Here is a 21,925-nt window from a genome sequence, read left to right on the forward strand (position 1 = left end):
TTATTTTACATAATGCTAGAATAAGAGAAAAATATATGTACACATACACATACATACTCATGTGTCATATGGTTGAACCTTGGTAAATGTGATTTGCTATGATCATATTTTTTGGCATAGAAAGACCATGGAAGTTAAAGAGAACACTACTTAATATATGTAATCATTGCTTCTAATTAACAAGAAAACAAGAATGAGTTCATTCCAAACTTTATAGAACGCTTTATTACAATGTTCATGATTAGAATCATTATCCCATATACTAGTTTTTAAATCTTGGCCATTTTTTAAACTTTTTGATATATAAGAATACTTCAAAACATTTTAAAAATTACTTCTTTATTATATATTGGAAAGGTGAATCACATTTATGGGGAGAAGGAGTGACAGAAAGAAAGATTTTCCATCCACTGGTTCACTCCCCAAATAGCTGCAACAGCTGCAGCTGAGCTGATCTAAAGCATGGAGCCAGGAACTGGGAGCTTCTTTCAGGTCTCCCATGCTGGTGCAGGATTTCAAGGCTTTGGGCCATCCTCCACGGCTTTCCAGGCCACAAGCAGGGAACTCAATGGGAAGCGGAATAGCCGGGACATGAACTGGAGTCCATTCTGGGATCCCGGTGTTTGCTAGGTGAGAATTTAGCCATTGAGCTGTCACAGTGGGCCCCAAACCAATTTTTTTTAAGCAATGAAATTTAAAAATAAATCTGTTTTGGTGTAAAAAAATTTGAAATTATGTGGAATTTAGCCATAATATGCATTTTCCATATGCTTTTTGAAGCATCCTCATGTAAGAATGTATGCCATTGGCTATATACTTTAAATTGCAGGTTAGTGATTGTTATGAAATATTCACAATGTTCCTGTAACCAACTCATCATGCTGCAGAGGAAATAATCTATATTGCTGGAACTTTTTTGAATATCCCAAATAAAGAATGGCAAATTTCCAGGAATTGAACTTTACGTATGGAACATACATTGAGGACGTTTATGCTAACCATTGTTTAGTCATTCAGATAAACATCTGTGAAGTTTTTCCCTCAGCCAAAGTATGAGCTTTTTGCAAATGCTCTTGAGAATATGTGTCATTCCTCAAAGATGGAAAATGCTAGGCATGATCTAGGCTGTACTGTTCTGAAGCCCGTAAGAGATAGGATTTTTTCAAGTGTCTTTATTCTGGCCACGGTGGCAAAGACAGAAATTTCTATACACATCTTCATGAGACAGACATTTGTTAAGTAATGGTCTGTTGTGCAGAACACACACACTCACATTTTTATATAGAATTAATATTACTGAAAGAATACATGCTTTTTCCCTGTTGAGTTTGTAAATGTTATTGGATGACCCTGGGTCCTAAGATTTCCTCCAGTTCACACTTTCCTCTGTTAATTCCAATGCCTGAAGCTGGGAAGTATCATTTGTCAGGCTTTGTGGAAAGATCAGTCCCTTTATGACATTGTCAATTCTTGTGGTTTGTACGTGATACCATTTGGTGACTTTCTTTGTCATTTTACTTTTCTGAGAGCCTTGGGGAAACCACAGCATTCAGAGGGGATTCACAACCCTGCCAGCTACTGTGAGGGTACAGTGAGACCTTGAGCAAATGCGCTTTAAGTTCCAAATGATTGCTTTGAGATATTTTCAGGAGTTTTGACAGGTAGCCTCAACAGAGTTACTGCTTTTTTTCTCCCTTACAGATAATGCCTTTGAGCATCTAGCATGGAATAATTTTCTGTTTTTGATAAAATAGTACTTAATTTCATTGTGAATACTTATGTAGTAGATTCACTTATTCTGCTTCTGCTTTACAGAGTACATTTTAATCAGTGTGAAATAAGAATTGTCCTGTCACTTCCTGTACGACATATATAATAAAACGAATGACCTCCTAATAATCTTTTCCTCATAGTGAAATTATTACAAAACATGGATGAAAATTGTTGTAGGGTGCTGTGCAAATGTTATTGCTATTGAATAATATCTTAGCCCTTTTGTTGAACTCATTTGTGTATGGCATTTTAAAAAACCCCGTTTCTCTTGTTAAAATGGGAAAGCAATGGATTCTTAATTTTAAAATCCAAAACAATTGGTGTTACAGCAGGCAGTTGTTACAGAGGTTAGGTTGCTGCTTGATCTGCCCACCACCATATTGGAGCTCCTGCCTTGTGGAACTTCCTGCTAATGCTATGCCCTGAGAGGAAGCACGGCTTGAGATGTCGGCTCAAGTATGTGGACCTTCGGCTTACAACTGGCCTAGTTAGGGTTGTTGTAGGCATTTGAAAAATAAATCACTAATTGGAAGATTGTTATCTCCTTGTTTGTGCCTTTCAAATAAAGTAAAAGTAAAGACATGATAATTTAAGAACAATAAGTCTCATGGCACAAAGCTGAAGAGGAATGGGACCTTTGTGAATGGCCCTGAAGCCTGGCGTGGGTTCATGTGGTAACTGAGAAGAACTGGTAAAGTGAATTACAGGATGCTTCCTGAAGCAATGCTCGCAAAATACATGAGCCATTTTTACTATTAGTATGCTGTGGATAATCATGTCACCTGGGGGCATGACTAACTGGGAATTAAGAGACAAATTTTAGCAATTATAAGCTGTCCCTTCCTCTCCTCCCCGCCCATGTACTTACCTTTGGGAAATAACCACACTGCTGAACTCTGTTTGTATGGTAAAAAGTGGATTATCACATGAGGACAAAGAAATTTCTGTGCATTTTGCTGGTATACGTTGAATTTAATTAAATGATGATTTTTTTTGACCACAAAATCCTTAATAACGAGATACAGTTTGCTTCCACAGTTTCTTTTTTTACTTCATTATTATGATTATTTAATTTATATAAAATGAGTAGATTTTACATTTCCATGACACCGAGTTGAAAGCGTAGGGATTCCTCCCCTCCTCTCAATTTTCTCTCTGCCTTAATACACCCCACAGATTATTATATTCATTCACTTTGTAGTAACTAGCCTAACTTTCCGATATGTAAAAGTCTCGTAACATAGCAAGTAGAAGAAAAAGAAAATAAATAAAACATAAAATAGATATATTCCTAAGAGGTCCAAGTCTCTTGGTTGATTTTTAAAATTTTTACACTTTTCATCTTCTGCACTGAGTACACATTAAAAAATGTAATAATAAAATCCAAATCACATCATTTTAAGTGTATTTAATAACTATTTGATGTATTTCATATTTTTCCATGGATGTCAACCTATCCACTGACACGTTATACACAGAGAGATTGAGAGAGCCAGAGCTGGAGAGAGATTCAGAAATCACAAGAATGTTAAAGTTGCAATTAAGAGAGTTAAGTTTAGGGACATGGAACTCAATAGCCTTGATAAGATTTTTATTGGCCCAAATACACACCAAAAAGGTCTTTTTCAAAATCTATTTAAGGAAATGTAAGCCAAAATAAAGTAATTTTCATCTAGTATGTATTAAAATATAAAATGTGGGTATATGCTTTTTGAGCAAAAGTTTAGTATTCCAGTGACTAGTATGCCAAATCGAAAGTAATGCCCTTAATGGAAATATAATGAGCAGTGAGGTCAAAAAATGGACGTAGTCTTAAATTATTTTCTTAATAAAGAACAGATCTTTATTCTTTAATTTCTTTTAGTCTCAACAACACAATTTTAAAACAACAGACAGGGCTTGAAGCTACATCTGTGTTTTATAAAATGTCATTAAAAATTTTTAACTAAAGTTTCAAATAGGACTGTGCCATAAAGGTTGTATTTATTTTTCCAGGGACGCTGAAGCTAGGTTTCCTTAGTTTGAGCATTACTTTTTTCCTTTCTTTTTTTTTTAAATTTCCTATGTTGGCTTTTTTTTTTTTTTTTGGCCTCTCAATTAAGGCCTGTTCCTGGCAGATCAGACATCTTCCTGGCCACACTGGGCTGGACATGAGCAAGCCCTGACTGAAGCCTGTTTTGCAGAGATGTGCCCATCTGTACAGCAGGAGAGAAACAGGAAATGAGTGAGGACAAGGCTTGGTAAACTGGAAAAATGAATTAGACACACACCTAGCTAGAAACAGAAGGCATTATAGTTTGAAATAAAGAAGGAAAGGTATCAGAAGGAAAGCCTACCATTTTCACCTGGGAATGGAAATCTATTTGTGGAGTTAGGTACTCTGTCGTATCTACAGGTTTCTTTTCAGCCGTATTAAGTGGAACAGGGTATCACCTCAGAGCTAATGTTACCATTATTTCCATTGGTTCTGCATTTAAAACTTTTATATAAAAATATTTGTAGTTATGAGGCGGTACAGTAGACTGCATATAAAACCTAGTAAGCTTGACCAAAGCATACATTTCCCTCTTAAAAGTCTGGCAAATCCAACTGTAATAATACGTCTGACCTCCGAGGTGCTATTTTACAACATGTGGTGCAGAAGCATAGCCTGGCCTAACATCAGGTGTGGGAAAATAAACTGTTACAGCTGGGTGCTCAGCTTCCTGTTTTAAGTCACATCATTTTCTCAAGATACTGGAAGGGAAGTGAATGAAGCAAATTTCATCTGCCAGTTCAAAAAAAAAATAAGGCAATCACCTGAACGATATCGTCTGATGGTCTTGTTCTTACACAGTCACAACGTTTTTCCTTTTAATGAACTGGAGTTTTAGGTCTAAAACCCAATGCCAGCTAGGTAAACTCTATTTGATGAATAAGTAGCTTTATTTTTTAAATCATATTTAGAGTAACTGTTTTCTATGTCTCTTCAATACTTTTGCAAATTTTGAACATCATTAAATTAAAAACAGGAAGGAATACTTCTAGGCAAGTGTAGAATCTATTAAATCAAAATAGAGTCAAAACAATTGCACATCTAGGAAAAATAAAACATGAGGTAAGTAAAACAAACCAACAAAAAAAGGAGAACCTACCTAGCGTGTCGGGCTAAAGCAGTCAGTGCCATGTTCCCTCAGTTGGTTAGTGCAAGCAAGAGGATGAGAGTTGGCAACATCCCCTTATCGCTTCATCTTGTTCTCTTTCCTCACCTTCTTTTCTGTAAATAAAAATTGCTATGAATTCATGTCGACCATTGATAAATAAAATCTGAGCAAAATTATATCACTGTAATAGAAAATAAATGTGTTGATACTGTTGAGGTGCAGGCATCGAAGGATGATTCTCATGTCAGTCGCTTCCTAGATCCTGTTTTTGCAAAACCATCATTAGCATCTAGGTTTAAACTTAGAATGTGTTCTCAGAGCTTACAACATCTTAGACGTTCCTCTGATCACCATAGGCTTGATGCTTAGACACCAGTTCTAATAAAATTCAGAAATATTATCCATTTCTAACAAAAATTGCATTTTCATTATTGAACTTTTTAATATCCTGTTGCCTCAGCAGTCAAGCTGCAGAGGAATAAATAAAGCAGCAAGTAGGTGCCATGTACTTAGTTTTCAGCTCTTTTGATAGATTGTCATTGAAGGGTTTTAAAAGATGTTTGTTCCTTGTGATTTAGGTTGCAAAATATTAGCCCAGGATTTACACATAACCATGTTTGCTCTATAATTTAGTTGTGAGTCAGATTTAACACATTAGAATCAGACATCTTTGTAGCTGTAATTCTTTTCCTTTAGTGATATCCCAGGGAGTGGTGCAGGACTCCACACATAATGACTAACTACACTCCCAGTGTCAGCAGCATTACTTTCAAAAAAAAAAATCTTTTTGGTCTAGTGCAGAACTTCTGGAAGATTAGAACAGATTTGTGGTATGAAAAGGTATTTTGATGGTCAAGCAACATTCCATGAGGACAGGATTATGCTCCAAAAACCCCGTCTGCCTCTCCAGTGATTTTAAAATATGACTTTTCAGAGGCAGATTAAATGTAGATTCTTTTTGTATTTGTAGTACATATTGTGAAGTACTACAATAGATTTTGCCATGAAGTTCTGCTGAGACTCCAGGGATCTGAAACATTGTGCGGTCAAATGATTTCTATGAGTGTTCTGGTTATTAACATGCTTAATGTTGTAAGCCAGATGAAATAAGGAAGCTAGCAGAAAAGCCCAGCTTTCTTGGGAGACAGTACAATCTATCTTGCTTTAATTTTGCTCCTTGGAGTCTTTGAGTATTACTGGTGATAGAGGTAAGAAAAGGTTCTGAGATTTTTTAAAGTATCGTTCCAATGCAGTTTCTCCTTTATAGTGAATTTTGTACATTTGGGCTTCCAGCAATATATAGGCTTTCCCACAAATCACAAAAATCTTACATTTTAATCTACCTGAAAAGTTGTTAATTTGCCATTAAAAACTTTTTGGGACAAAAACACTTAAGAATTCTGATTCTTGAGTCTGGTGGGGTAGGTAGCCTAGTGCCTTAAGTCACCACCTTGAATGTGCCTGGATAACAAATGGGGCCTCACACAGTGGCTCAATGGCTAAATCTTCAACTTGGAAGCACCAGGATCCCATAATGGGTTCCAGTTTGTGTCCTGGCTGCTCCACTTCCCTTCCAGCTTCCTATTTGTGGCCTGGGAAAGCAGTGGAGGATGGCCCAAAGCCTTGGGACCCTATATCCACGTGGGAGACCTAAAAGAAGCTCTTGGCTCCCGGCTTTGGATTGGCTCAACTCTGGCCCTTGTGGCTGCTTGGGGAATGAATCAAAGGATGGAAAATCTTTCTCACTGTCATTCCTTCTCTCTCTAAATCTGCTTTTCTAATAAAAAAATGTATCTTAAAAAAAAACTAAAGAATTCTGATTCTCCCTTACCTCAAATTTCAGAAAGGTAATATTGTACATCTGTGTTACTGACAGCAAGGTCTGGGGGGAAAAATTCATGATAAAAATGGGTTAGAATTTTCCCAGAAAAAAAAGAGCACATGTTCATAGGAAGTGGGATTAAATAAAGATCCTAAACATCCTATCCTCAGTTCAAGTCACCAAAACTTAGGAAAATCCTTGAGATTTTTCTGAGTTTTTTGAATGTCAAGTAAAAATATGAGTTTGTCTCAATTTTGCTTTTTTGCAATAACTTCATGGAAATCATAGAGCTTTTAAGTGCCTGACAATAGAGAGAATGGTAAAGTTTTTATGATATATTTAAAGTATTTGTTCCACAGCTGAAAAAGTGAGACGAGATTAGGTATTTCAATCTCACAAATTTTCATTGTGGTCTCTGAGTATCAGGATTTTAGAGATGTCATGATCACGTCCCTTCTCTGGTTTTCTTGATTCCATTGCTTCTTTCCCATGGCAGGAAATTTCCCTCTGTAGACACGTCCTTCTTGAGTAATCATTTCTTCCCTCTTAATTATTCACAAAAACTTATGAGCTGACAGTAGATTACCCTGTGCTAAAAAACAATCTGCAGCAAGATCTGACTTTCCAACACAGCTGAGCACATACTCCTTACCTTACAATGGGTTTACTTTCCCTTTGAAACCTTTCATATGTGGAAAAGGTTCTGAGACCAAAATACATTTAATACCACTGACATGATGCATGTCTTAGCTGAGCAGTACAGATGCCTTTGTAGTTGACTGTTGAGTTGTTTCAACAGTCAGCTACAGCTCCCAATCAAACATGTAAGTACCATGGGGAGCAACCCTTACTCAAAAGACTTGACCACACAATTGCTAACCTAGGAAAAGATTAAAATTCAAAATCTGAAGTACAGGTTTTACTAAGTGTCTGTTGCTTTCTCACCATTGTGAAACTGAAAGATTGTAAGTCAAACCATCCTAAGTCAGGGACCATCTGTAGATGCTATATTTCAGAGTAGGTGCTAAATCATATGTAGAATTTCAAGAGGAGTTTTGGAAAAGTTGTTGCACAATTCTTGAATGCTGCAGGCACTTGCTGTGTAGAAAAGGGTCAGATTAGAAAGCAGCATTTGGGATGGACCTCACTGAATACAGGCTATTGTGATGAGCCTTTGTCCCCCTGCACTGCTTTTCTTCCCAGACATGTTGAGAGGACCTCCAACACCACCACTTGAAAGCTTGGTGAACTCACATTTGCAGCTCCCTCTGGAGACTCTCAGAAGAGAGTTATGGTAGGGTTTAAAACAAAACAAGTGAAAAAATATGTTATGCTCCCTATGGTGTCCCTGCAGTCCTATGCTCTAGCTGGGCAAAGAATGCATGAAGGTTTCTTGTGGACTTGTTGAGGTCTGTAGCAGAAATGGCTGCTCCAGATCATCTTGAGAGGATTGGAAAAGCCTTAGTAGAGAAGGTGCTGGAGGAACAACTGGAGTAGAGTGCCACAATCTGGCCTAGGAAAACACACGTGGGAGGCCACAGGGGTCTGGAGATGGAGGAGCTTATGCGGAAGTCTCGAAGACAGACGGCCTGAAAGATTGGTGAAGCCACTGGCTGCAGAGCCAGCTCACAAGTGTCAGTCTGTTTTCACTCATGATTTCTGCCTTCTGTTCCCAAGCAGGAGGAAAAAAAAGAGAAAACAACAGTACACAGCCATGGAAGGAGAGAAGGGGCAGCAAGAAAGAATAAACATTTTTCTTCCCGATATTTCTTGGGTTATCTAGGGAGTTTACAGTGTGTTACTTGTGTGGATGTAACTAGATTCAAGGTTAAAGCTCTACATACAGATTTTTTTAAGGAGTCACAGTTTACGTGTAAGACTGTCCATTGAATGAAATTGGAGAGTTCTTATTTTTAAATAGCACAGGCCATTGTAATTATCAAATTGAAATCATGCCTTGTGAGTTTAGAACTATTAAGAGTTCATAGGAAGGTCTCTGGAATGCCCACTTTTTTTTTTGTACAGGGAGAAGGGAAAGAAAGTAAACCCCAACTAGAGTTAAAAAAGAAGACAGAGGTAAAAATACATTGGATCATACATTCTGAGTGTTTTTCAGTCAACATAATGATTTTAAATACTTAACCTCCTTTCAGTTTATATGCAGTAGGTTTTTGTAGAATAAAACTTTGTTTCCTCATTCAAGTGTTTCCCTAAAGTCAATTTCTCTTTTTTCTGTATCTCCTGCTTAATCCAGTCCTCTCAAAATGAGAGTCATCTGTGGCATGGTAGGGAAATCTGAGCATCTCTGTGAACCTTCCAGTCCAGGGCACACTTCTTTCTTCTAATGGAACCTCAGTTTTTTAAGTGGTCCAGCTGATTATTCTGTGTCAGTCTTATTTGGGTTTCTTTAACATATTTTTTTGACTTATCTTTAAAATTTAAAGTTTTCACTTGAAAAGTAGAAAGGCACACACACAATTAATCTACTGAAATTACTTCCCTGGAAGATCACAATAGCCAGGCTTGGGCTAGGAGCCTAGAACTTAATCCAGATCTTCCATTTGAGTGGCATAGACCCAACCATCATGTGTTGACAACCAGACTGTTCATTATCAGGAAGTTGAATTGGATTTGCACCAGGATACAGGATGCAGGCCTATCAAATGGTGACCTCATAGCTGTACCAAATGCTGCCCCCCCTTGTATTTTTTCTTATTGTGACATATTTGTCTTCCTGTGCCTGCTTCACTCATGAATCTTTTCTCCATCAAAAAGCTGCCTCTTTAACTCTGGATTCTCTGCCTATCACATGACCTCACACGGGTTCATTGTTTTGTGTCAAATAATGGTATCCAAGTTTATATCATCAACCCTGGCCTTTCCCCTAAGCTGTGGACTATGTAACTTTGGATGTCTGTTGGACATTCCCAAGCTGGTATGTCCATGACGCAGATTTCCCTCAAATCTGTCCTCTCTGTCACCCCCATCTCAGTCATCAGCAGGTGCGATTCAAGTTACTGTGTTAGGCCAAACTCTGAGAATTGTTTTATGCTTCCCTTTATAGCTCACATTCAAGTCATCATTATATTGCTAGTTACAGCTTCAATACCTGCTCAGATAAGAGATTGTTTATGTTTTTAGATCATTTTGCAGAGGTATGAAAAAATAGATGGGGACAAGAATTAAAGCTTCACAGTGTACTTCTCCAAGGGTCTGTTTCCCACTTACATCACCACAAGCCACAGTCCTTTTGGCTGACTATGTGTTCCAGGTGGATTTGCTTCCTCTTGTTCTCAACTCCAGCTAAACTCTTTCCTCACTCAAAACCCCAGCATGAGTTGGCCCTCCTGTCTAGACATTTTCTTGTTTGTATATGGGCTCACCTTTTTGTTTTCTCATTTCCTGCTCCTGTTAGTCAGGATGTAATGTTTGCTTTCTCTTCCTGTGCAACCCCATAGTCCCAAAAGCTATGGAGGACCAGCACACAGTAATTATCTGTAAATATTTGTCGATTGAACAACTGAATGTAAGTATGTAAGCCTATAATTTAAGTAGAAAAGTAATCATTCTGTGAGAGAAATAATTCTAGGGGGCCCAATGTCTTCTCCAGAGTCCTGACTCAGCCACTTTGACAAACTCAATTAAGAAATCACATATTTTTCCCTTTACTCTCAAACATATAGCATCTTGTGTCTGTTGCACAGAAACAAATGACAGCCCATACAAACAAGAATGTAAGACATGTATTTCAAGATTGAGTTCAATACAGCTAAAAACACTTATAATTTCAAGCAAATGGTCTCTTCCTGGTAATGGTGCCCTTTTGGTAAAAATTTCACACCACAGGAAATCCATTACAATAAGTATCTGTTCCAGTGTCTGTCCATTTAGCAATAATTCTCTTTATGCTTGATGCCTCTTCCTTGATGAACTGTCCCCAGGACCCTCCTCTCTTTCCCTTTGAGATTTCCAAGGTTTTAGCTTTGATTCTGACTACTTGCTGTTGTCATGGTAGCCTTGCTAATTTTGCTTATATTTCCCAACCCCCATATTTTCCCACAACCTCTGAAAAGACCAAGCTAAATATGTGCCAAAGGCTATTTCTGACTTAATGTTGTAGGCATGAAGATATTTCTTTTCTTAGCCTCTTGAAAAATGTTAAATGGTTGTCTCAGCATCATTGATTGAGACTATTTGTTTATTCCCAGGGCTGAAAGTTAGGGCCATTCTATTTTGATGGAACTATTTATTTAAAGCAAGCTCAAAATCAAAGACGTCTCATACAGTATGCAGGGAATGCTGTTTAACCCAAGTAATCCCAAAGTAAATAATTTGTTGGATTACTTGGTAGATTGAGAAATGAAAGTAGGATTTAGGTGTATTTGTTTTTCTTTTTTCTTTTTAATTACACACTAAATAAGTGCATGTGCTGTGTGAGTTTAGGAGAAAACAAAGCCTTGTAGAAAAGAAGACACAGATCTGCCCGTGACCTTAGGTAGTCCTAAGAAAGAACACATCCCCTCCATTCCCACGCCTTAGAGACCTTACAACTGGACTGCTTGGTGGCTGCCCCACTGGTGTCTTTGATATGTTTTTGCCAGAAAACAGGTAGGTGTCTGCAATAGAAACCATCTAAATGGATTGGGCTCTGGTTTCTTTGTTTTTAATAAGGAGAAACAAAAGCAAAAACAAACAAACAAAACACCTCTCACACTCCTCCCATCTCTAACTTTGGACCATTTATCAGAAATTGCTACGGTGGCATAGCGGGGACTGTGAGATTGTCATATTCACCCCTTTGCACCTTGGGATTTTACTTATGGGACACACGCCACACAGATATACCCACGTTATTTTACTGTTGCGGATGAAATAACTCAATACATGTTTCTTTGTGCCTTATTTTTGCCTTTTCAATGGGTTTCCGAATTGCTAATTCTTTGTTGTCAATTAAAAACACATCTCAACAGCCCGGCTGCTCATGCACCCATGCCGGTTCTACACCCTGTTTCCTTGACAGTCAGGTTTCTGATGTTAAGCCCTGGGAAACAATGCTGTTTTCTTTCGTGAGAGGAATTATGATCATTTGCTCTTTCTGCTAAAAAGAAGGAAGTAGGTAAAGTGCTACGGACTGATTGAATATATTCCTCCTGAATTACTATGCTGAGGCTCCAATTCCCAATGTGGTGAGAGTAGGAAATGGGGCTTTTGGTGGGTAATTAGGTTTAGATGAGAGTGGTGTCCCATGATAGGATTTGGTATACCCTCATTGCAAGAGGACATGAGATTAGAGTTTGTATTCTTTTTTTTTTTAAAGATTTATTTATTTTTATTACAAAGTCAGATATACAGAGAGGAGAGATAGAGAGGAAGATCTTCCATCCCATTATTCACTCACTCCCCAAGTGAGTGCAACGGCCGGTGCTGCACCGATCCAAAGCCAGGAGCCAGGAACTTCCTTTCGGGTCTCCCACACAGGTGCAGGGTCCCAAAGCATTGGGCTGTCCTCGACTGCTTTCCCAGGCCACAAGCAGGGAGCTGGATGGGAAGCGGAGCTGCTGGGATTAGAACCGGTGCTTATATGGGATCCCGACGCGTTCAAGGCGAGGACTTTACCGCTAGGCCACTGCGCTGGGCCCCTAGAGTTTGTATTCTTATTCATTCTCCCTCTCTCTCCTTTCTCTCACCCCCATTTCTCTTTCTCTCCTATTTGAAGATACTCTTTCCAGGAACCAAAAGGGTTGAACCTTGACCTTGAACATTCCAGACTCTGAAACTGAGAAATGCATGTCTTTTGCCTAGTCCACCTTAGCCTGTTGTCTCATTAAAGCAGCCCAAGCAAATGAAGACACTAACCAATGGAAAAACCTGAGCAGACCATGGGATAGGACATATTGGCCCAGAGACAATAATAAAGTGCTAGGAGAAAGTTTGGGAGTCTTTAATATTTAAGCAACTATATTGCACACAACTCCAGGACTTGTCTTGGATTCAGGCATACTCCAGCCAGAAAGCCCTTAAAAACCCGCAACAGGTAGTGTAGGCAAAACGATAGTTAACCACTTTATAAAACGTATTATGCAAAAAAAAGCACAGGGCTTAAAATAGCATCTAATGAATTTCAACAAATTCGTGACTAAAGATGTATTACAGATTTACAACAAAAATTATGAACATTTGAAATAGAAATTTGATTTAAGGAAACACTCCTGTTTGTAGCCTCCAATATTCTGAGGTTGACAACATGCACAAAATGTACTTTGCCACTCTTGTAGAAAGCACATCAGACTAACTGGCTCATTAATTTGACCTATTATGGCATTTCTTGTGTTCCTATGATCTCCTGTAAGGCTTATTTGTCCTTGACGCACCACAAGGTGAAAAAAAAAGTTCTCTGAATTAATCAAAAAGCTAAACAGAGTGCTTTGATTCGGGCATAGCAAACTATCACTTATCCTTGAATGAACAGCCTCTACCAGAATCTTTTTTTTTTTTTCCCTCTACGATAATGACATAAAAGCAACAAAGGGATTGTGAACTTTCTGGCAGGAACTAGTCTCCTAATTCTTGTCCACCATTCAGTTAGACAGAAGAGCCTTCAGTTGAAATATTCAGACAATCTAAAATAAAGGAATTCAGATTTACTCATTCCTGAGAGCTTCCTGGTAAGGCCTGATTAACCAGCCACAATGGGAGAATAAAGTGTCTTTCATTACCAGCAAGGAAATCAAAACTGACTCAGCAGAAGATAAACAAGTCCACGTGAAGCAATTAAGATAACACAACATGCACTTATATTTCAAAATATCATGATAATCTAGAAGGTGTGTTGTCTTGAATGCATATGATTGAATAGGAATATAATTGGTTCCCTAAGTGTGATTACTTAGGCTTATGTCTAGGATGCAAAACATTGTACAGCTAAAAGAAGGAGGATGGGGTAGCAGCCACAGGAGAAGAGATAGGTTTTGATGAAAAATAGCTGTTTCAACTTTTTCCACACTTCCTGTCAAGGTGGTTGATTATTTCACCTCTTTGTCACGTCTGAAAAGTTAATGCTTGTTCTGCAACTGTAAACCAGCATGTGAATGAGAGCCACTCTGCCAGTATTGTCTAAGTCATTAGAAGGGTCGACCAGTTGTTCTCCTGTCCTTTCTGCGTGGCTGCATTTCTTTAATGACCAATTCATTGTGTGTTTTCAAGCATAACACCTGAAAAGCTGTGATCTGTTTAATGAAGGATCCATTAGCCTTCCAAGAATGTGAACATGCAAAGTTGAAAAACTGATTCAATAAACTATCTCCTTGGAAGAACTCTAATCATACAGCAAAGCACATTTACACGAAATAATGCATGTTGAACTAATCACCCTATTCAGGGTGATTTTGGCTTCACAATGCTGACCCTGAGAAGAACGTAGCAGGCTCAGTTTACTAAATTCTTTCCATTTTTTGTACAATCGCTAAAATACTACTTTTGTCTCCAGTCAACATTTATATTTAGCGAAACATTCTTTCTTAGACTATAAATCATTGCACATACCATTTTCTGCGTTCTTTGAGCTTCAGCAGCTCACTATCTTTGAGATTCTGCGATCATAGAGTCTCCCTGCTGTGTTGCACTGTTTTATGTAAACCGTTCTGGTGCCATTGGAAGTAACTCTCAGGAGACAAAGCCCCAAGTTGACCCCGTGGATTCCCTCTCTGTAAATTCACTTCCCCATTTCATCTACACTGTTCGAAAAACCCTTTCACAGATCTCTGAGCTTCAAATATTTGGCAGATCCTCTGCAAAATCCAGAGAAAGGAAACATGTGATTATAATACATGAACTGCCCTAGCTCTGCACATAAATAGGAGATAGAACTTTCTCAGTATGAAAAATAGGCTTTTTTCCCACATATTTTTTATTTCACATATTTAAACATAATGTAATATATCAGGAATTAATTTCAAGGTAGTCAAGTGTGATTTATCACCACTGAGTCACTTTTACCAAGGAAAATAGCTCAAAATTCTTTCTGTATCATAGAAAGAGAAATAAAGTGTATTTCATTTTAATGCAGAAATACAATTTTGTGTCACAGTATAATTGGATTGGTGGTAAAGGAAAGCAACTCATAATAGGGTTTTATTCTATTTTGCCCTTATTTATAGTAAGCATCTGTTTCCAACAAGGCCTTATCTGGAAAAGCATCTCAGTACTTGTTTTTCTCAGTGTTTGCTTGAGAGGCTTCTATGCTAAGTAGTTTTTTTCTTTAAATTGGCATAAATATTTGGATATTATTGGGTAAAAATTATAGCTAATAAAGAGTTCAGTGAGCAAAAAAAATTGGTCATGAACCAATTTCTTCGGGTCAGGGAGGGATCATGCTAATGTTTGGTTCGGCTGAAAGGAAAAAGTAGTGTCTTGTTGAACTGGAATCCTTGGCTGCAGACATACCTGGCCATGTCCGCAGCCCTGCAGGGCTCAGCCCACCTTTTATATGATGGATGATGGATGGAGGAGAAGATGCTTTCAGAGGGACGAGGGAAAAGGTGTCTCTTCCCAAGGGCAGGAAGGAGGGAAGCAGCCAAGCTTGACTCAGTCACAAAGGCTTCAGCTTCAGAAGGAAGCAGGCATTCAGAGTTCAGCTGGAGTCTTGTTTGTAGCTGATTTGCCTTCCTCTCCGGCTCCCTCACAGACTGTTTCCTGTACCTTCTGAGTTCTGTGGAGTGTGTGTGGAAGGAGCATGGGTGGACGGGAGAGGAAGGTCAATAAAATAAAAACCAAAAGAGTCAGGTGGCTAGGGGCAGTTTCCAGTACTGCTTAGATGCTAACGCATCTAACAAACACAACAAACACAGTGGGAATGAGACCACCTGTGTGCTTTGTAAGGGGAAAAAACAAACAAAAAACCAGAAAACCTCCACAAAAGTCAAACAACCACCAACCAAACACTGTTGCTGCCCGGACCGACTGCTGATGGGCCTACGAACCTATCGTATGTGCAGTTGTGGGGTGATGGGGAAATGGATGTGGCTTTGGAAAAATACATGGCAATGTTGTGGGAACTGGGAGAAAGGGCCCCACTATACTCATTGAATGCAGTGATGATAGGGAATAAGATAAAAAGAATAATTGAGGCCACCTGTATTATGATTAGTTCATGTGGTGATAATTAAAAACAGCTGAAATGCTTTCCTCCATGTTTAAATTATTAAAATGAGTGTTGGCGCTGTTTGCTGATTTTCATATTTAGTGGGCAGTGAAACTCTTCAAAAGACTTTTATTTGCTTACATTTTAAAGATAATTGTTGTTTTTATTAATTTGCGTATTTATGAGAAGTCCTTCTGATTGGCATGAACAAGTTAGGAAACCAGTCTTCATTCACCTGCTGATGTAGTTTGAATATCTAAATTGGAACATATCTGGGATGCCGGCACTGGTAGAGCCCTTACTTGCTATGCCACAACACTGGTCTCAATTCTGAACACTGTGAACCCAAAAAATCATCCTGTAATGCAAAACTTCTCAACACTTTAAATAAGAGAATTCTTTGTTCTGGGAAACTGTCTGGTGTACTGTACAAAGTTCATCAGCTTCCTTGAGTAGATACCTATAGGTGCTGCTCTCCTAACTCTCCAATGTATTGTTTTAATATTATTAATAATAATAACTGATCTCTCCAGGTGGGGTTCTTTGGGCTAGTGAATAAGATACCTCTCATACTAGAGTGCATGAGTTTGAGTCTTGACTCTGCAGTCAATTCCAGCTCTTGCTAATGCAGACCCTGGGAGGCAGCAGGTAGTTGCTCACATTGTTGAATCTCTGCCACCCACACTAGGAAAGCCAGCTGGTACTGCCAGCTCCTGGCCTTGCTCCAGCCCACTCACTGCAGTTTTTTGGGGGGATGGATCAGCAGATGAGAACTTTATCACTCTTTGTCCTTTTCTGTCTCTCAAATCATTAAAATAAAGACTTTAAAGTCTTCACATATTGTTAATGTCTTGTGGGTGGGAAGGAGATTGTTGCAAGTTAGAAACTACTGATTGGATGTTGTTAGAATTAAAATTCTTGGAGGAACAATTAATGTTGGTAGAATTGTCCAAATTAGTAAACTAATAAGCTCTAACACACCGTCTACTTAATTCTTGAAGTGTTTCTTTTCTTGATCATGTAGACTAGCAAGAGCAATAGTTGCCAGTCAGGTCTTCTATCAAGGTCTTCTTCAGTGCAGATCCTGAGTGAATGAACTACTTTAGCACATACCCCAGTATGATCTTAGCAATTCTTTCCCATAAGTATTGCCATCCTCCTCTAGAAGAGGCTCAGTGAGGTAACTTCAATTACCTGAAGTCTCTCAGCTCTCCTGCACCTATACTGCCCTTGAGTATATGCCCAACTATATGGCCCTATTTGGGACTGGAAGTTTACTATATGAAACAGGGAAAATCCCTGCAGGAAGAATCCACTCCCATGACATGACACCTGAGAATTCAGCCAAGTACACAGTTATGTATGGGGACAGGAATATCCCCGTTCCTTCCCGCAATACCTGCTCGATGTTATGGTAGGTCTGAAGGGGTGGGAGAGGGAGCAGTTATCATAGCCCAGAACAAGGGCCGCAGCCTCAGAGAGGACAAACAGCCCAGAGCGAAGGCATGTAGTTCACTTCACATCTGCCAGGCAGCTGTGGGAGGAAACACCCTGCAGCACACTCACCTCCCAACCTTAGATTGGGGAAGGGAAAGGAATCTTTGGTGTTGCATCCATTGAGGGCAGGGCTGCAGGGCTCAGGGTTTGGCTGAGGAGTATAAAATGAAAGGGATGAGGGCAAACTCCCAAGCCAATTTAAATTTCAGGAAACCTGAATATACTTCAGATATTTTACTAAGGACCTATGAAGGCCATGGGAGTCATTTCTGCTAATAATGTGCTATGGCAGGTGTCTGCAAATTTCCCTTGAAGAGCTAGAAAGTAAACATTTCAGCCTATTCAAGATATGTAATATCTGCTTCAACTATTTAACTAAGCTCTGTAGAGCAAGTGAGTACAACTTTTTTTCTTTTGATTAAAGAAGCTACAGTGTGCCAAGTCCTTTGCTACAGGAAAACAAAACTGCATGGGTAATAAATTATGTCAAGTCATTGTTCCCCTGACTCAAAAAGCTAATGCAAAACAAACAGATCAGCATGGTACACATACACACATTGCACACATACAGACACACACACACATTGCACTATTGCAGCAGGATGAATGAAGAGTGATTTTGTATTTAACACATTTTTAAAATCCAATGCAACTTGAAAGTGAGAAAAACCAAGTAAGAAGAACAGAATTGTTGTTTATGAAGCCAATGAATGAGTAGAAAAATAGAAACATATAGTAATGAACTATTCAAATGGCTAATAGACATGAAGCAATGCTCAGGCTCCCTAGCTATTAGGGGAATGCAAATAAGAACCACATTGATGTACCTAACTCCAGTGAGATTGGCTTACATTTGGAAATCTATTAACAACACTTGCTGGCCTGGATGTGAGGAGAAAGGTACCCCATTCCACTGTTGGTGGGAGTATAGGCTGGTACAACCACTATTGAAATCAAGATGGAGAGTGCTAAGACAACTGAAGAAATGAGCTGTATGACCCCGCTATCCCACTTCTGGGAATACGTCCAAAGAAAATGAAATCAGCATAAAAAGTGACATACAATCTTATATTATAGCAGCACAATCCACAGTAACAAAGACATGGAAACAACCCAGATGACCATAAAAAGAAGAATGGATAAAGAAATCATGGTACATCTACTCCGTGGAATGAAATTCAACCATTTGCAACAAGATGGTCCCAACTAAAGGTTATTATGTTAGATGAAATAAGCCAATCCTCAAAACCCAAAAAATTGTATGTTCTTTCTGATACCAGGCAAGCTTTATGTAAAATATGAAACCAATAGATATAATAAACATGCATGAGAATGGTCTCATATTTTCATAGATGAACTCATCGATGGGTTCATAGATGAACTGTATTTTCATAGATGAACTGTAGAATGGAGACTAGCATATCAGGAAGTGAAGTTGCAGTATGCATCTCTATTCCCGAAAAAAAAAAAGGACTCCCAATGAAACTATTAAATATACCCTGACAACAGGATGCTAGACTTTCTACTGTTGTCTGTACCTACAGTGCCATGATACACTTAAGCAGAATGATGAACTTATAACTGTTGTTAAAGCACTATACATACTATTGTAATGATATGTGAGAAAACAGTGAGAGATGGTGGAAGGGGGAATCCCTATGCCTATGGAACTGTATCATGAAAAAGAATAAAAAAAAAACCCACAGGAAAAAAATGTCTTATGGGAAATAATTCAAAATCACATTATACTATCTGTAATATATTCATTATTAAAGTTGGGCTAATTAAAGAAACACATGCCTCAATCCATGGGCTGATGCTGTGCTTGTCAGATGGCGATGCTAGAAAGGTCACAGGTTATAAAGGGAACTCACTTTGTGTAAGTAATCCTAGAGACACAGACTGCAATTTCCATGAAGTACCATCCCCGCCTTCCTTGATGTTTGCCTTCCTGCCCTGTTTCTTCATCACTGCCCTCTCTGTGTCCTTTGTTCTTTCCTGTACATTGCTTTGATGAACCCAGCTCACAGGTCATTGCATTCTTGTTTTCTTATCAGGTTGCTCTGGGTGTTTCTAACTTCAGCTGCAGCCTCCAGGTTGATGAGTCACTTGACTATTTAGGCGTACCACCCTATAGTAAGACGTGGTGTCTAGAATGCAGTGATTCTTCTTCCGTGGGCCCCTACCCCTGAAAGCCTTGAAGGACTCTTTTTGCATTTCATCCCTTTTCTCTGTCCTCTTCTGGGCCCAAGAAATATCTCCAGCACCAGCTCTCTTTCAGGTCAGTTAGGATGGCATTGTGAATTTTTCCAAGCCTTACTCTGCATGTTCAAAAACTCCCTGGTGCTCAGACACTCCCAATAGACAGTCTCCCCTGGCTCTAATCAATCTCCCCCCTTCCATCATCAGTTAAGGGGAAAGTGGGAGTCAGGCAGATTATCTCTCCTCCAATATTATGTCAATTAACCTTTTCTAGAGGACATTTGCTTTATTTAAAATAAAAAAAAGGGTGGGATGTGTTGGGTGTGGAATCTCCATTATGAAATCACAACCTTGAAAACTATAATATAGAAAGATTTAAACTTTCATTAGTCTTTGTTTATATTTAATTTATTCATCTATTTTGCCTGTCACTGACAACTATGCAAAGATGCAAGATCCTATTGACCATCAAATGAGAGATAATGGTAGTGGATTGCTAGGATATCATTTCCTCAGACTTTGAGATTGCTATACTCTTGAAAAATGTAGAAGCAATAAAACCAACAGTGAATATTTGAAACTACTCTGTTAGTCTTTGTTTTAAATATGTTTTATTTATTGGGGTCTCCCTTTTCTTTTATAGAATTGGACAATATTTCTATAATTCAGCCTGTCCTATTTAATATTACCTGTTGAATATCCAGTCACAAAGAACAGATGGGTAAACTTTTTATAAGAACCATGACTTTGGCAGAACTGAAACTAGTATGTTTAATTCCTGACACATTGACTGAGATCAGCACAGCACAGCTGGGTAACACAGTTTCCTCTTGGCATTAACAAGAAGCCATTCTCTGAGTTTTCTAGTTTCCATAGTCAGAGCCTTTTTAGGTATCAGTCTAGGAACAAGCCAAGAGCAATGAATCAAGCAGAACTTGACAAGAAAAAATGTGGTTATATAAATGCTTTAGACCTGAAAGTATTTATAAAATTTGATCAAGTGAGTACTGGGGGTGGGGGAGGAAGAAGAAGAAGACAAAGAATTTTGGCTTCTATCAAAGCTTATTTTAAGAAAATTATGTATATCATGGCCTAAAGAACATTAACTACTTTCCTTTTTAGAATAAAAAGCTCCATTACTATGATGTTGATGTTATGAGAGCCCATACAGGAGAGATTCTGATTAAAATTAATTCCTGTTACTATGAAGGTAGAAGGCAGGCAGCCAAAGAAGGGGAAGAGTGAATATGCCTTAAGGAAAAGTGGTTTCAGACTAGAAAAATGTGAGTCTAGAAGGGGAGAGAATTGAGATGATTTATTTAACTAAGGTAATGAAACTTAAAGGTAATCCAAATAATGCGGTGCAAACCCCTCCAACAGTGAAAATTGAACTCTGAATGAATTTTGACTTAAAACAAGAAATCCTATCCCTATACATTGAGTAACAAAAGAAATTCATATGGAAACTTCCAGAGCATATGTCTGTAGAGAGACATGAATGGCAAATCCTATTCTTAACGCACTTTTGAAATTAAATTATTATTTTAATGTCTCCACTTTGGAGATTAGCATGGAATTTACAATAGCCATTAAAATTGTCAGGATAAAGGCAAAGAACCCCTTTTGTCAAATGAAATTCAGTCTAATTCCACAATCAACTTTGAGGCGCCATGAACCTCAGGGACTCCCCTGCAGTATCATACCTAGTTGCAGAAGCTGTAGTTCAATATTGCTGCCCATTGGGTTGCAAGGAGTTTGGACCAGAGCGCTGGAACACATTTTTTAAAAAATTTATTCTTTCTTTCCACATTCCTCCTTGGTTTTCCAGAAACTTCCTATTTGTTTGTTACCATTTTTCCTTCCTAGTTCCATTAGTTCCTTTGTAGCATTCCAGTCAGTCAGTTATGGGGAAGTTCTTTATGCAGCCATGGTTCTTTGATGAAAGAGTAATTTCTGAACCATGTCAGATTTGATGCCATATTTTAACAAGGATACATAGAACAATGATTTATTCCTAAGACTTTCAGCACAAACACAATGACTGAATTTCACTTGTTGCATCTTGAAAACATGCAGGCATGAGAGGTTCAACATTCTCTTGTCCTGTGTTTTCTGCTTTGTTCTTGAGGTATTTACACAAGGACATGTTACACAAATAATTTTTTTTAATGTAGCATCATTTTGCCTTCACCCTTCACCCTTGAGTCAGCTCTACCATTTGTTATCACCAGGTGATAATGCTATTATCACTTCCAACCAACCCAATCTAAGTTAATGTCAGCTCTCTCCTGGCTACCTGCTTTGCTTTATTGATTCCCCGGCTTTCATTCTTATCTCTGCAATGCACTG

This window comes from Ochotona princeps, chromosome 23, assembly GCF_030435755.1.
Source record: "Ochotona princeps isolate mOchPri1 chromosome 23, mOchPri1.hap1, whole genome shotgun sequence".
Lineage (NCBI taxonomy): Eukaryota > Metazoa > Chordata > Mammalia > Lagomorpha > Ochotonidae > Ochotona > Ochotona princeps.